Raw genomic sequence first — 14379 nt, 5'->3', positions numbered from 1 at the left:
TACCTTTTTGTGAAGGATTCAATTAGAGTTTTAAGCTCGGGATCTGATTTAACCTCAAACATCTTGGTAGCCTTAATCGTTGAAGAAGAACTAAGCGGAGCGGAGAGTAATCGTCACTACCCCCAGTTGTTATTTAGCTTAGTTTGGTCCTCTAAAATTTATAAGCCTCAGGGGCTCCTTTGCTTAAGAAACTACCCCCATTCATTATGTCAAGGACTTCTTTATGGTGGTGTAGAAGTCCTTTGAAAAAAGGCACGAACTAACGTGTCTTTATTTAAGTTATGATGTGGACACTCTATAAGGAGATCGGTGAAACGATTCCAAGCCTCTGAAAATGTTTCATAAGGATTTTGTCGAAAAGAAATGAATCTTGGAAAGCATCTCATCCGTCTTTAGGGGGTGGGTAAAATGTTCCATAAACAATTTGAACAAGTTTAGCCCACGAGTCCACGAAATTAGGCGTTTGGGCGAGTTAACCAAGGCGCCGCCTTATCGGGCTAAGGTGAAAGGGAATACCCTTAATTTAATTTCTTCCGTTACAACAACCGTAGGATGGTGGAATGTTGTTAGGACTTGTTCAATCCTACGCGTGTCTGATAAGGTTTTTCATGGTCCAATCCATGAAAAAAGCGGGTAACAAATTAAAATATTTGGGGGGATTCGAAATCCCCTCAGGAGTCTGCTAGAGCGATGCACGATTTGGGGCTATCGCTCAAGGCTTTGTAGAAGTCAGAGAGAGGCCTCTCTTCTTCGTCGGGCATTGTCTCAGGTGATGTGTGTGAAATAGTAGCTAGAGGTGTAGTGTGTGGTATACTAGATAGACTTGTTTGTTGACGTTGTTGTGTAATGACGTTCGGTGTTTTTGTTCGGCCAGACCTTAATCTCAAACAAGGCTAAAACCAAACTTAGCTAAACACATCAACACTCCAAACAATTCTGATATACTAGTATAAACCTCTAACAGGGAGAGCGAGGTGTGGAAGAAAGGAATACCTGATTCGTCCTTTGCTTCACTTATATGAATAACGTCTTGTTTACGCTTGTTCGGTGTATATAGCGAGGTTAGAACACTGAAAAATATGAAAGATCAAAGTTGAATCAAAACCGAAATCCGAAAAATTTTGTTAAAGCGGTAGTGCTTCGGATAGAAGCGTGGTCGCTCGGCTAATTTTCAAATTACAGTGTTTTTTTTTAGGCGGGTCGCTCCACATTAGGGGGGTCAGCTCTTGCTCCAGTATAGAGGCGGTCGGCTCAGGAAGGCCAGCGCTCAGTGTAATTTTTACTCGGAATTTTTCAACTCTGAAATGGACAACCACAGTATGAATCAAACAAGGGTGGGTGGGTGTAATGGGACTTTAAGAACAGTACTAACACGACGAAAACAATACGAAAGTGAAACTAAGATGGCAGCAGCGCCATTTGATAAAAGTAAAAATTTAATAGTTTTACCTACGAAATAAAGCGATGAACTCAAAATGTAAGTAAAACTAAAACTAATTCTTATGATGCTTATATTTTTATCAAAGTTTCTACTCTCAAGTCTATGAGATATAGTGGAGTAGAGTGATTCATTCCACTCTTAGTCCTTCCGCATGCTATGTTCTCAAGTGTAAGTACTCTAAACTTAAAGTCTAATGAGAGATTTACGAAAAAGGCAACTAGACTACGATGCAACTACCCACGAAATGCAACTAGTCGACGATGGGAATAACTAAGGGAATGCTACGTTGATTCTATGATAAGGAGTTAGAGGGGGATTGATTCCACCTTAACTTCGACTTAATCCTATTAACGACGAATCGTCAGTAATCCGGAATAAAACTGCTTCCGCGAAACAATTGGTTCTTCCTAATCCCTAATTACACATGGCATTTCTACCAATTAATAACTAGCATGTGAACGATTAAACCCATTCTCATGGTGAACTAAACGTTTCTAGAGTGGAAAGGAAATTACGGCGAATCTACGTTATTCGAATCAAGCTTTCATCAAGGCTTCTCAACCCCCTCTAATGGAGGTTTAGCCGAGAATCATTACTGCGATCATTTCCGATTACATTTAAACTAAACATGATATAAAGAATTGAAATTTACTTAATTAAACAATAATGAAATCTAATTTAATGACTAAAATGAAATAAGGGCGAGGAATTGAAATTAGATCTAGAAATGGAAATGACAAAAATCGAAATTGATAAAAATACTACTTTATTGATCTAATCAAAATGAAGAACAAGATTCAAAGGTTTAATTTAATACAATAATTGAAATGGAACTAAACTTAATTAATCTACATGAAAAACTAGATCTAGAATTCATTAATGGAGGCTACTAATCTAATCTATTTCTAGGTCTAACTATCTACCATTAACTAACTACCACTAACAAAGAGCTAAGTTTTTGTTTTTATACATTCAGATCCAAAAATCGTGCATGGGCTTGGAGCCATGTTTTGGGCCAGAGAATCAGGCCCAAAACCCAATTCTTTCAGTCCAAAAAGGCCTCTTCAGTTGCAGTTGGCTTCCACAGACTTTTCGTCCACTTCTGCTCCTCTGATTGGGTCAAGGCTTAGACCATTGGAAAGCTCTTTCCGAGCCGGTCGTTTTGACATAAGGTAGGCCCCATTCCGAGGTCTGAGTCCAAAGATATGTCCTTCCGGAAGTTGTCTTTGACTTTGTGTCTTTGTTTAGCCCGCGTCGACTTTTCAGCTTTTGACCGGGCTTTTAGAAAGGCTTTGTCTTCTCAAAACTTGGCCTTTAATCACGGAACTCCTTAGTAACCGACCTTTGCTCCTTTATCTCACTAAAGTGGCACATTTCTGCACATAATGGACTTTGAAGCCTGAAATGTATAAAAACACGTAATCAGTGTTAACTCTTGAATTATTACTCACATAATTGGTCTAAAAAGTATGATGTTAAAAGGTTAAAACTACAGTTTTGGGCTCTTATCAGTAGCTTGATGACCAGCCCTAGAATATTCTTTGTTCATACCACAATTCGACTATGAACAGTGATTGTTCTTAGTTCGGTAAGCTATGAACAACGAGTGTTCATAGTCCATACTTTGTGCGTCTTATGAACAATCAATGTTCATAGTCATGAACTATGGCCATACGAGGCAATAATTAAGTAAAATATCGATATCGGTTTGCTAAAAACCGACATATATCGTCATATTTCAAGGCGGTCGCGTGGACTATGACATAATTTATGTCATATCGTCAAAGTTATGTCACTCCACGCGTGACATAATACATTGACTTTTCATATTCGAACTCTATCGCATGCGAGCGCGGACACATTGAATGCGTGTATGGCACCAACGATGTCATACCCCAAACTCCAATCTCACATTTGGCTCTGTTTGACTCTTTAGCGCCTGAGAAGAATTTCAACATATGTGATCCACACCGCAACGATTTTATACGCATCGATTTAAATGGAAGAGCCGAGTAACATGTCCGATGTAATGCGATCAAAACGGTGAGTGGTTCAAACAATTATGCCTAGGCTATATGATCCCCGACAATTAATCGTAACCAAATTTGTTTATCCTCTTTTGTTTGTATTTCAAACTTTTTAATCTTCATTTACTGGGCTAAGATCAAGTGCAAACTTTTGGTCACTTCGAATGAAATATATATCAGTCCAATTGCAATAAATAAAAACCTTAATCTATACTTCTATCCCCTGGTCTGAGCAATGGAACTAATAACTAAATAGACATAAAGAACTCACCTGATTGGAGAACACCATGAACCAAAAGAATCACCAAATCCTAAGATCGGCTTCATCTCCTCTCTTGAAGGAGAAGATTAGTCTTCCATGAAGAAGGAAGAACACAAAGAACGAGAAGAAGAAGAGTCGAAGAACATAAGACTAGAAAGACTAATTTATTAATACTCGACTAGTGAAAACTGAATCTTTTATTACTAATCTCTCTGCCTCATGTTCTGGAGACAAGAATATTGTGAATTAGCAATTACAACTGGCACTGAGGTGCTCTATTTATAAGGGTTACAATGAGCTCTAGAAGCATCTCAAACCATGAATTGTTTCCTATTACAAATCAACTTCTTTCCAATTCCAACTTCATTTCCAAAATTGTAAAAGAGGTGGCTACAATGTAGGTTCATGCGTCTAGACACCGGGGCCTTTATTCCCGGGCAAAGAGTCCTGCTTTTTCCTCTTTTGCTCCATCCTTCTTTCCTCTTTTGCGGGCTTTGGTCCAAGCAACGAATCCTTTTGCCTTGGGCTTCCAAATAAGCGTTAAAATAGGTCCAAGTCGTATCTTTCATGGCTTCAAATACTTGGCCTTCTCCATGATTATCCACGGGCTTCCCATATGGTCCTTAATGCTCCGAATTGCTATGTTTTGCCCCTTTTTGTCTAATATTCTACAAAACTCTCTTTTTCACCTGTAGATTCATAAAACATGACTTACAAGCACTATTAGTCCACTAAGATGACTAAACAAGAGGTATAACCGAGGGTTAAAATGCACTTTTTGAGCACTTATCAGAACCCCTAACTAGCCTTTTGCTAGTCCCTTAGCAAATAAGATAAAAAAGAGATAAGTGATCGAAATCACTACCTAATAAACAAAACAAAATCCTAACTCACTTTCGCAGGCATCACGATTGCATTTACTTTATGTAACAATGCTTTAAACCTTTAAGTTCTCAAAAAATGACGAGTTATAGTCTCGTGAGGGTTTTCAGGTGATATACCCACAAAATCAATCAATAGCAGGTTCAATAATGATAGCATTTTTCAGAGAGAGAGATTTCCTTACCAACTTAGTGCTTACTCCAATAGATGGGTTTCTCTTACCAACTACAATGCTAAAAAGACTCGTAGATTATGATGGGAGATAGTAAAAATTGACAAAATTCTCAATCAAGGCTTATGTGTGTACTTAGTCAATTTCCTATACTATCCTATCCAAGAAACGGAATCCCTAGTCTACCTTTAAATAGATAATCTTGACTTTCAATCCTTACCGGTCGTACTCTCATAAAAGAATCTCTCAGAAGATGATCTACTATCTTACATCATGTATGTGGGGAAAAGAATAATGATTACGAGCATCCCACATACTACCTTGAAAAACGGACTTTTGGATGAAAGTAGTCTCATGGAAAGAATGTCAATCACGTATGAAGTGTCGGGTCCTTCACTTTAGCATCATCTCACCTATTCTAGACCTCATACCATACTGTAGTGATAAATCATGGGTTGTAACTTGGCTTGGGTATTGGGTTATGAAGGAAAGGTAAAAAGGATTCAAAGGTTGTTTCTGAAAAACACTAATGGTCGTGCTTCTTTCTTTGGAAGATTTCTTCAACTTCTATATTCTAGAGAAAAGTTTTCCTTTGTATTCTCTTCTCCATCAATTTTGTTCAACTTCTTCCTTTTCTTTTTTACTTTCTTTTCTATTATTATATTTTTTTTTCTAGCTCAGTGGTATATCCTTAAGTAGTACTGGAAATGTTTGTTTTCCACTAGCTTCTTTCACTTAGAACAAAATGATGGTCTTCATTGTATCTCCCTGATATTTCCTTGTAATCTTCCTTTTGTGCTATTTCTTCCACCTTGTGCCCCTCATATTCTCAGAAATATATGGGTATGGCTGATAAAGATTTTGGGTTGTACTCTTTATCTGGAGTTGGGTAAAGGGTTTTGGAAGGAATGGCTTGATGTAACGCTCAAAAGGGTTTAACATTATGGTCCTACTAGGTGGGATATAGGTTGAATAGGTTCACTACTTGACTTACCAGTATGATACTCTGTTTTGAATAGACTACAAGACCTAATGGCTATCTCCCAAGGTGATGTCACTTCATGATTAACCAAATCAACGAATAATGAGACTATATTATAACAAAATAAAGAACTGAAAGAGGTTGAGTCATGCAGACTAGGATTTTTCATAAGAACTCTCCAAAGAATGGTTATAAAGCTCAAGTTCAAAAAATCTATTTTCAGTTTACTAGCGGTTTAAATCTGTCTTCTAGCAGAAGTACACAAAACTGACCAAATACTATGGTGGTGCCTTGATAAAAAATTCTATCAATAAAAACTATAGATGAGAATAATAAATAGTCTAAGCGGTAATGAAATCATCAATATCAACTATCCATTAAACTCAACACTAAGTAGTATAGAATATATATCCTGCTCATCATTTTCTCATGATAATGATATAAAAAAAAAAAAAGATTTTTGTTTTGAAAACCAATTTTCAAAATTCATTTATCAAGTACACCCTCCCCCAACTTAACATATGCATTGTCCTCAATGTATAGAAATTAAGTAAATGAAATGAATGAGAAAAAGGGCAGATGTTACCATTGATGGAATCAGTGACAAAAGGAAAGGGATTTATACAAGATGGATATCGACTGGTTTGGAATGCTTTTATGTACTGGGTTGGGAAAACAAGAAATGATCAGATTTTTCAGAATAAACATTCTGACACTCATCAGGTGGCAGAACTAGTAATCAGCGAAGCAAGAATTAAACTGATGGGTATGAGAATAGTAATGGTATAGGACCCAGAGACAGAGAGATTCATAGAGAAGTGGAATATAGAGGTCGAATATAAAACATAAAATCGTGAGTATTGCAAATGGGTTAGAGCAGAGTCTGAGATTTACAATCTGAATACAGATGGGACGTTGCAAGATCAAGAAGGGGGATGAGCAGCAGTGATACGCAATAATAAGGGAGAAGTGACAGCAGCGAGTTGCAGGAATTTAAATTTCAAAAGTATTTCAATGATCGAGCTTCGGGAAGTTGAGAGAGGAATAAATATGGCAATGCGTGTGGGCATCAAAAGGATTGAAGTGCAAACTAATTCGACAAACGTCATCTCATTCTTGAAAAGCGGCAGCAAACACCCATGGATGGCGGAGAAGATGATCAGGAGCATACAAACAATGAAGGCAGAGTTAGAACATTTTAAAATATTTCATGTATATAGGGAAACTAATAGGTTGGCTGATGCTTTGGCACAGAACATACCTAATGTTAGCTATATAGAACTAGCGCCTAGTTTATTTTCTGAGGATGTCAAAAAAATTATTATGGAAGATGCTAGTGGAAAGCAATATGTAAGGTTGTAACAAGCTATGATTTATATTTATTTTATTTATGAAAAGGGGTAGGGGACCTCTCTAAAAACCTCACTTTCTGATAAAAAAAATATATATCATTACATAATTCTTTCTCTGTCAAATAAAGGTTAAGCTCACAAAAGTAGAGAAAATCATGTATAATTAGTCCAAATCAAAATTAATCCCAAAAATAAGAACATTTCCTTTTACCAAGATTTTTTTTTTTTCATTTTTCATTTTTATTATTTCATTTTTTTTTAGGTATTTTTAAGTTTGATCCCTAAGACTATATATTATATCATGCATTATCAATTTGGAGTGAGGATATCAGATTTTCTTACCCAAATCTGACGAATGTTTGGAGGACGAGGAGGTCTCACCTTGTGGTTCGTCAAAAATACTCCTTGATATCTTTGGAAAGATTCTGGTGAAGTTGCTTCTCTACCTTGAACTATTTCAGGTCTGATGATTGTGTGATAGGCCTTGTGGTTCCTCTGTGTAAAAGATTGATGAAAATCTTTCTTTCTAACATGACAATAGTATCTCATGTGCCCTTTACCACCACAGTAATGATAAATGATGTCTGGCTGACTACGCTCAAGGTGGGTGGTAGACTGGTTCACATACTTCTCTCGTTCAGACAATTATGGTGTATAAGAAGCTTCAACAGTGCAATGTTTCTAATTAATATGGTCCATTTTTTGCTTCAGAAGACTCATTTCAGTTTCTAGATTCTGTTGTTTTTCCAAAACTTCTTCAAGTTGATTCTTTAGTAACTGATTTTTTAGCGAAGTTTGTTGTTCATCCCGAAATGTAGAGTTCATCTTCTCAAGATATGGTACTTTCTCTGCCAATTTTCCATTCTGCTCACTTAAATCCTGAATTTTCTATAGAGATTCCAAGAACATGGCTAGCAACGCCTCTGTGGTGGGGTTCTCAGGTTCATGACAGTTTTCTGTAGATTGAGCACTCTCAATTGTATCTTCGAATGGGAAGAATTCTTGTATCATGCTATCAAGGAAGTACACCTCTTCACCTTCAGCGTCATCACAATCTTTATGCAACAGGTAAAAGATATTTAGGTCCATGGACATCTTACCAAATTTGATATTCATTTCACCATTGTGCAATTTATCAAATCTTTTGCGGTAGCGAAGAAAGGTCGGCCTAGAATAATTGGCATTTTATTAAAGGCCTCCAGGGTGTCTATCACAATGAAATCCACTAGATAGTAGAAATCGGCTACTTGAACAAGAACATCCTCAACTATGCCTCTGGGAATCTTGGTAGAATGGTCAGCCAACTTTAATTTGACTTTCGTAGGCTTTAGGTTCTCCAAACCCAACGCTTGGTACACATGATATGGCAAGAGATTACCACTAGCACCAAGGTATAAAAGAGCATTACCTGTGAATTTTTGTCCTATCTTGCATGATATTGTAGGACTTCCTGGATCTTTGAGCTTGACTGGAGCTTGCTGATGGATAATAGATGTTGTTTGTCCAACTATAAACGCTCGCTGTGGAACATGAGTACTTCTCTTTATGTTGCAAGCATCCTTCAAGAATTTGGCATATGATGGCAACTACTTGATGGCTGTGAGAAAGGGGATACTAATTTTATCTTTCTAAAATGCCTCCTTCATCTCTAAAAATTGTTTGTCTTTTTCGCTTTGAGCAAAAAACATAGGAAAAGGTGCCTTTGGTACAAATACATCAGCATGTGTCTGCTCTTCTTTCTCTTTGGCATTCTTGCATATCTTGTCTTGGTCATATTGACAAATGGGAGTGGAAAGGATTTCTCCCACTTCCTGTCGAAATTCATTTGAAATATTGACCGATTGCTCTGTAGGAATGTCATCATGAGAAGGTAAGTCAACCTTGTTGTCTATCTTCAATCCTGATCTGAGAGTAGTAACTGAGCAGACATGATCATGGAGGTGATCAGTACTAGATGTTGTCCTAATGTGGCATACATCTTCACTCCTCAATATTGGTTGCAATAAGCTAGGTTGAATGGCTTGTGTCTTTATAGATAAAGCAGTAGTGAGTTGGTCGACCTTAGCCTCTAGAGACTCCATTCTAGAATATTGACTTGCCTGAGATTGCTGGAGATTCAGCTAAGATTGTGCAATAAGCTCTAGAACACTTTCAAACTTCTAATTTTTCTGTGATAGCAAAGTAATAGCATTCTCCAAGTTGGCAGGTACGGCATAATTTCTCATAGGTCAGGCACTAACTCTCCACTTGTATTGGAATTCTGCTAAGAGTATAATTGTTGTTGAGGAACCAACTGTGAAGCTTGAGTTGTCTATGGAATATAACTTTGATCTTGTGAACCTGGGGGTCCAGCGTTCTATCTCCAATAATCACCTTGAAAGTTATTACCACCTTGGTTGGGCCACTGAAATGAGTTAATATTGTACTCTCCAACTGATGCATGTTGATAGTGAGTTATTACCAGTACATTCTAGAGTTGCATAGGAAGTGTCCGAACAGACTTCGCAGTATCGGCTAGCTTGAATGACTAGGAGAGATTTATCTTGAGACTTGTTGATCTTGGAGGGATTCAAGGATAACTGGTTGAATTTCTTACTCAGAGTTGTAGTGTTGGTAGCCAGGCTAGCCAATGTAGACTTCAGTTCTTGATCTAATTGTTCATGTGCTTGGTAGCCAAATTGTTTTGGCTCCCCCTCCATTCTAGCTACATCCTCATTGCTAGTAGTCCATTGTTGTGTTTCTTCAGCTAAATTCTTGAGAAAGTTGTAAGCTTCCTCTCCATCCATTGATGTAAACTTGCCTTGGTGCATTGACTGTATCGTCTGCTTGTTCATCATCGAGAGTCCTCGATAGAAAAATGAGCCAATGTGCTCTTGTCGTATCCATGATATGGACACGAGACTAGAAGATTGTTGAATCGCTCCCAACTATAATGATATTCTTCAGTTGGTTTTCCTTTGAAATTGTTGATAGCATGCTGCATGGCATTAGTCTTCTGGGGTGCGTAGAACTTGTTCATAAACTTCGTTCTTAACTTCTCCTAGGAATCAATGGAATTGATTGGTTAAGCAGATGACCATTCAGATGTTTTACCTTTGAGTGAGAGTGGGAACAGAATGATCTTGATACTCTCTTAGTTGACATTCTGATTCGTAAGAGTTCTGAGGACTGATAGAAACTTGTTCATGTCAACATAAAATTTGAACATTGTCTGCGAACCATTGAACTTTGGAAGCATAGAAATGATTGATGTTTTAAGCTTAAACTGGTTAACTTCTGTCTCTGGAAAAACAATACTGCTGGGTGGGTCTCCAATGATTAGTGAATAGAAATCTCTCAGCTTCTTCCTCTGTTGTGCTTGCATGGGTGGGATAGCTTCACCATTATTCAGTTCCACAACACCTCCATCATTACGTGCGGCCATTATATCAATCTCATCTAGTATTCTTGTGAGTCTGTTGTTGAACCTTGTCCACTGTTGTGTTCTTACCGGACGACGATATGGACGACGGGGCATACACTAGAAAATGCTATGCGAAAAATGACAAACACTATTCTACTATGCTTGAATGCAATTAAACTAATATGCAACTATTTTAACTTATAGTAAAATGCAATTATACTAAATTTTTTTTTAATGAATAACTTCTACTTTTCTTCAATTAAGATTGGGCTTCGCAGCTTATACCGTGAGATGTCTAAAGCTGACTCTTCTAGGGTTATGGTGAATCACAAGGATTGCTTAAATACCACTTCCTACAAACGTATTGTCCGTTTGTCAAGATTCAGGTGGGAAACAAAAGAGTTTGATTTTGATTGTTTTGGCTTGCAACTTCAATTGTTAAAAAGGGTTCAAAATGAAATAATTAAAACTACTATGCAATTATACTAACTATGATGCAATTAAACTAACTAAGCTGCAAATAAACTATCTATGAAAAATAAAATAAAATAAAAATAATGAATATTTGATCGATCACTGGATCGACAATCTCGCCTTACGGTTTGTCCTTCAACGCTTCTTTCTTGCAAAAAGATGGATGATGTTGCTAAAATATGCTTCAAGATCCAAAGTTTCGATCTTTAAAGAGAACACGTGATTAATGAAATCAGAACGGTAGTGGCGCCATTTGACATGCGTGATTTTATGGTGGAGAATGGTATATGGGATGAGATATGGATGATGATGGATGATGGGTGTCGTTGGTCAAAACCACACGATCAAAACCTAATATCCATCTAAAGTAAAGGATGAGTAGGGTATCAATCCGTGCCTGACTTGTATCACTTATGAAGGACGAGAGTGGAAAGGGGAGTCGAGGGATTAAAAACTATTTTATAGAGATTGTGGATTACTAACTAACTAAACTAATATTGTAGGTTATCAATCCGCTTTGACTTTGTATAACTTATGAAGGATCGAGAGTGGAAAGGGAGTCGAGGGATTAAAAAACTATTTTATAGAGATTATGAATTACTAACTAACTAAACTAATAATATAGCTAAGAATTGGAAATAGGGAGAGAATATGAGAGAGAGAGAGAGAGAGAGAGAGAGAGAGAGAGAGAGAGAGATTCAAATCCACCAATGTTTTTGATTCAATGACCTTTTGCTCCATGTTGTTCTCCAAGTAAACTACAATCAGGCAATCAAGCAAGTGTTGATGCCTTTTTGGGTGAAACATCGTTAAACAATTATTTCTACTTATATGTTATTCCTATGTATACGTTATTAATATATTCTTTCCTTTTATGTGAGCTTGGGCAACTATTCAATGAATCACCATCTAAGGCAAACACAAGGAATACTTCCCTTACTCTAGAACACTACACAACTAGAAGAAAAGTAGAGAATAGTAGTATAATATTCAATTACAATAAATAAAACCCTATTCTAGCGTTATATTCAATTGTCATAAATAAAATCATGCCACTAGCAAATATTCAATTGCAATAAATAAAACCCTAAACTAGCATGATATTCAATTGCAATAAATAAAAACCTTAATCTATACTTCCATCCCCTGGTCTAGGCAATGGAACTAATAACTAAACAGACATAAAGAACTCACCTGATTGGAGAACACCATGAACCAAAAGAATCGCCAAACCCTAAGCACTGGCTTTATCTCCTCCCTTGAAAGATAAGATTAGCCTTCCATGAAGAAGAAAGAACACGAAGAACGAGAAGAAGAAGAGTCGAAGAACATGAGACTAGAAAGACTAATATATTAAGACTCGACTAGTGAAAACCGAATCTTTTATTATTAATCTTTCTACCTCAAGTTCTGAAGATAAGAATATTGTGAATTAGCAATTACAACTGACACAGAGGTGCTCTATTTATAGGGATTACAATGAGCTCTAGAATCATCTCAAACCGTGGCTTGTTTCCTTTAGGGGGGATTTCCCGTCACTAACTAAATGACACGTGGGAGGGAAATGAACCAGGACTATAGATGTTCAGAATCAGACAAGAGCCATCGGATCAGTTCTGTGAATAAGTAATCTCGTGTTTATCAAGAGTGTTTAGTAAGCATGTTCCAGACACGTGACTAACCTCCTCTAAGCATAACAATTCTCCAAGTCGTTAGAAACTAATATGGACAGTTCTTGAACAGAAGGAAACTGAAGAGGACGATCTTTGATGATAAGGAAAGAATCAGAATGGCATATCTTTAAGAGTTACTTTGTAGATCTAATCTTCCCATATATGATGGGATATTATGACCAACAAGGAAACCTACCTTTCATAAGATATATTCAAGATTCAGACTTCCATAAGGAGAGGATTCCTAATAGGAAGATAGAGTTCAAAGATGGAAGGGAACTGACAAGCGGTGAGGTTAACCCTAGGACTCTCAAGGCTCTTCCTATATAAATATAGGATTTCACTCTTAGGAACTACGCAAAATAGTGTTTGATTCTTCTAAATACACAAGGAGATACGTAGGTAGCCGCCAGGCAGTTCAACCCTGAACATTAAATCATCTTATCCCTTCTCCATCAAGAAAAAGGTTCTGAATCACAAGGCACAAAGGAGGATCAAGGGATACTCATAAAATCCCCAACATCTTTTGGCGCCGTTTGTGGGGATGAAAGCTGATAAATATTCATTTCAACTACTGATTTAGTTTAAAAACTCTTATCATTGTGATGGCTAGAACAAAGAAAACAAAGGGTGGCGTTGCCACCCGCAACATCGCTGTCAGAGAAGAGGAGCATGAGATGCCTGAAGGGGGGGAAAATGTCGATCATCATGATGTGAATAATCCCCTTCAAGGATAGGTGACCAACGCCGGCGGACCAGCTGCTCCCGTTGCTGGCCCTATAACTAACGCTCAAGGAGAACATCAAAATGGTTAGAATGCTGTTCTTACCAACCTAGAGTCTGTTCAGGCAAACCAGGCGGTACAGGCTCTGTAACAACAAAGAAGCAACCTCGAGCGAGAGGTACAGCTGCTGAGGCACTTGTATCAATCTAACACATTGAAGGAGCCGCTCATCAATCTCGATGATGACGACCTTCTAGAGGGCAGTCGAACTAGGAACCCAAGGCGTGGGAATCAAGTTCGACACGAACCATTAGAGTCAGAATCCAGTAATTTGGGTAAGGACTCGGATACAGCATCAGAATTGGCGTTAACTGACCAGGTTCGTGATGTCAACCCCTTCACCGAAAAAGAACCCAGAATAATAGACTTTCTACCAAAGAAAGCGCATGGAAGACTGAGAAGAACGACCTGATCCGTCAATTGCACAGGATGACTGGTAAAGGGAGAAAAATGCAAGACTCCCTCGTTCGGTCTGCTATAATGGGGGTAGACAGATCTCCTTTCTCATTACAAGTAATGAGAAAGCCCTATCCCCACGGTTATAGACAACCGAAGTTCAGTATCTTCAGTGGCAAGTCAGATCTAGTGGATCAAGTATTCAGATATCGTGCCACCATGGGACAACATGAAAGGTATGACCATGTCATGTGCTGATAAAATGTAAAATGATAGTTTTACCTACGAATAAGCAACGAGACTCAAACCCAAGTAAAACTAAAACTATTACATGCTTATATTATCAAAGTTATCTACTCTCGATGCTATTGCAATATAGTTGGAATAGAAAGTTCGTTCCACTCCTAGTTCTTTAGAATTTACATTAACTAAGATTATCAGTTCTATCAAAGTTAATGAGAGTATGGATTGATTATGTAATTATGCTACGATGGAAATTATACCAATCAAGATGCGATAATTCAAAATACG

The 14379-nt window shown here is 37.6% G+C and overlaps 1 pseudogene; it reads left to right on the top strand.

Moving 5' to 3' along the window:
• Window positions 1-276: 276 nt before the first annotated feature.
• On the top strand, window positions 277-371 carry LOC147474573 (small nucleolar RNA R71; annotated as a pseudogene).
• The last annotated feature ends 14008 nt before the right edge of the window (window positions 372-14379 follow it).

This window comes from Coptis chinensis, chromosome 9 (genome assembly GCF_015680905.1).
Source record: "Coptis chinensis isolate HL-2020 chromosome 9, ASM1568090v1, whole genome shotgun sequence".
Classification (NCBI taxonomy): domain Eukaryota; kingdom Viridiplantae; phylum Streptophyta; class Magnoliopsida; order Ranunculales; family Ranunculaceae; genus Coptis; species Coptis chinensis.
Note: the sequence above shows the minus strand (reverse complement) of the source record. Positions and strands in the feature narration are given on the sequence as shown.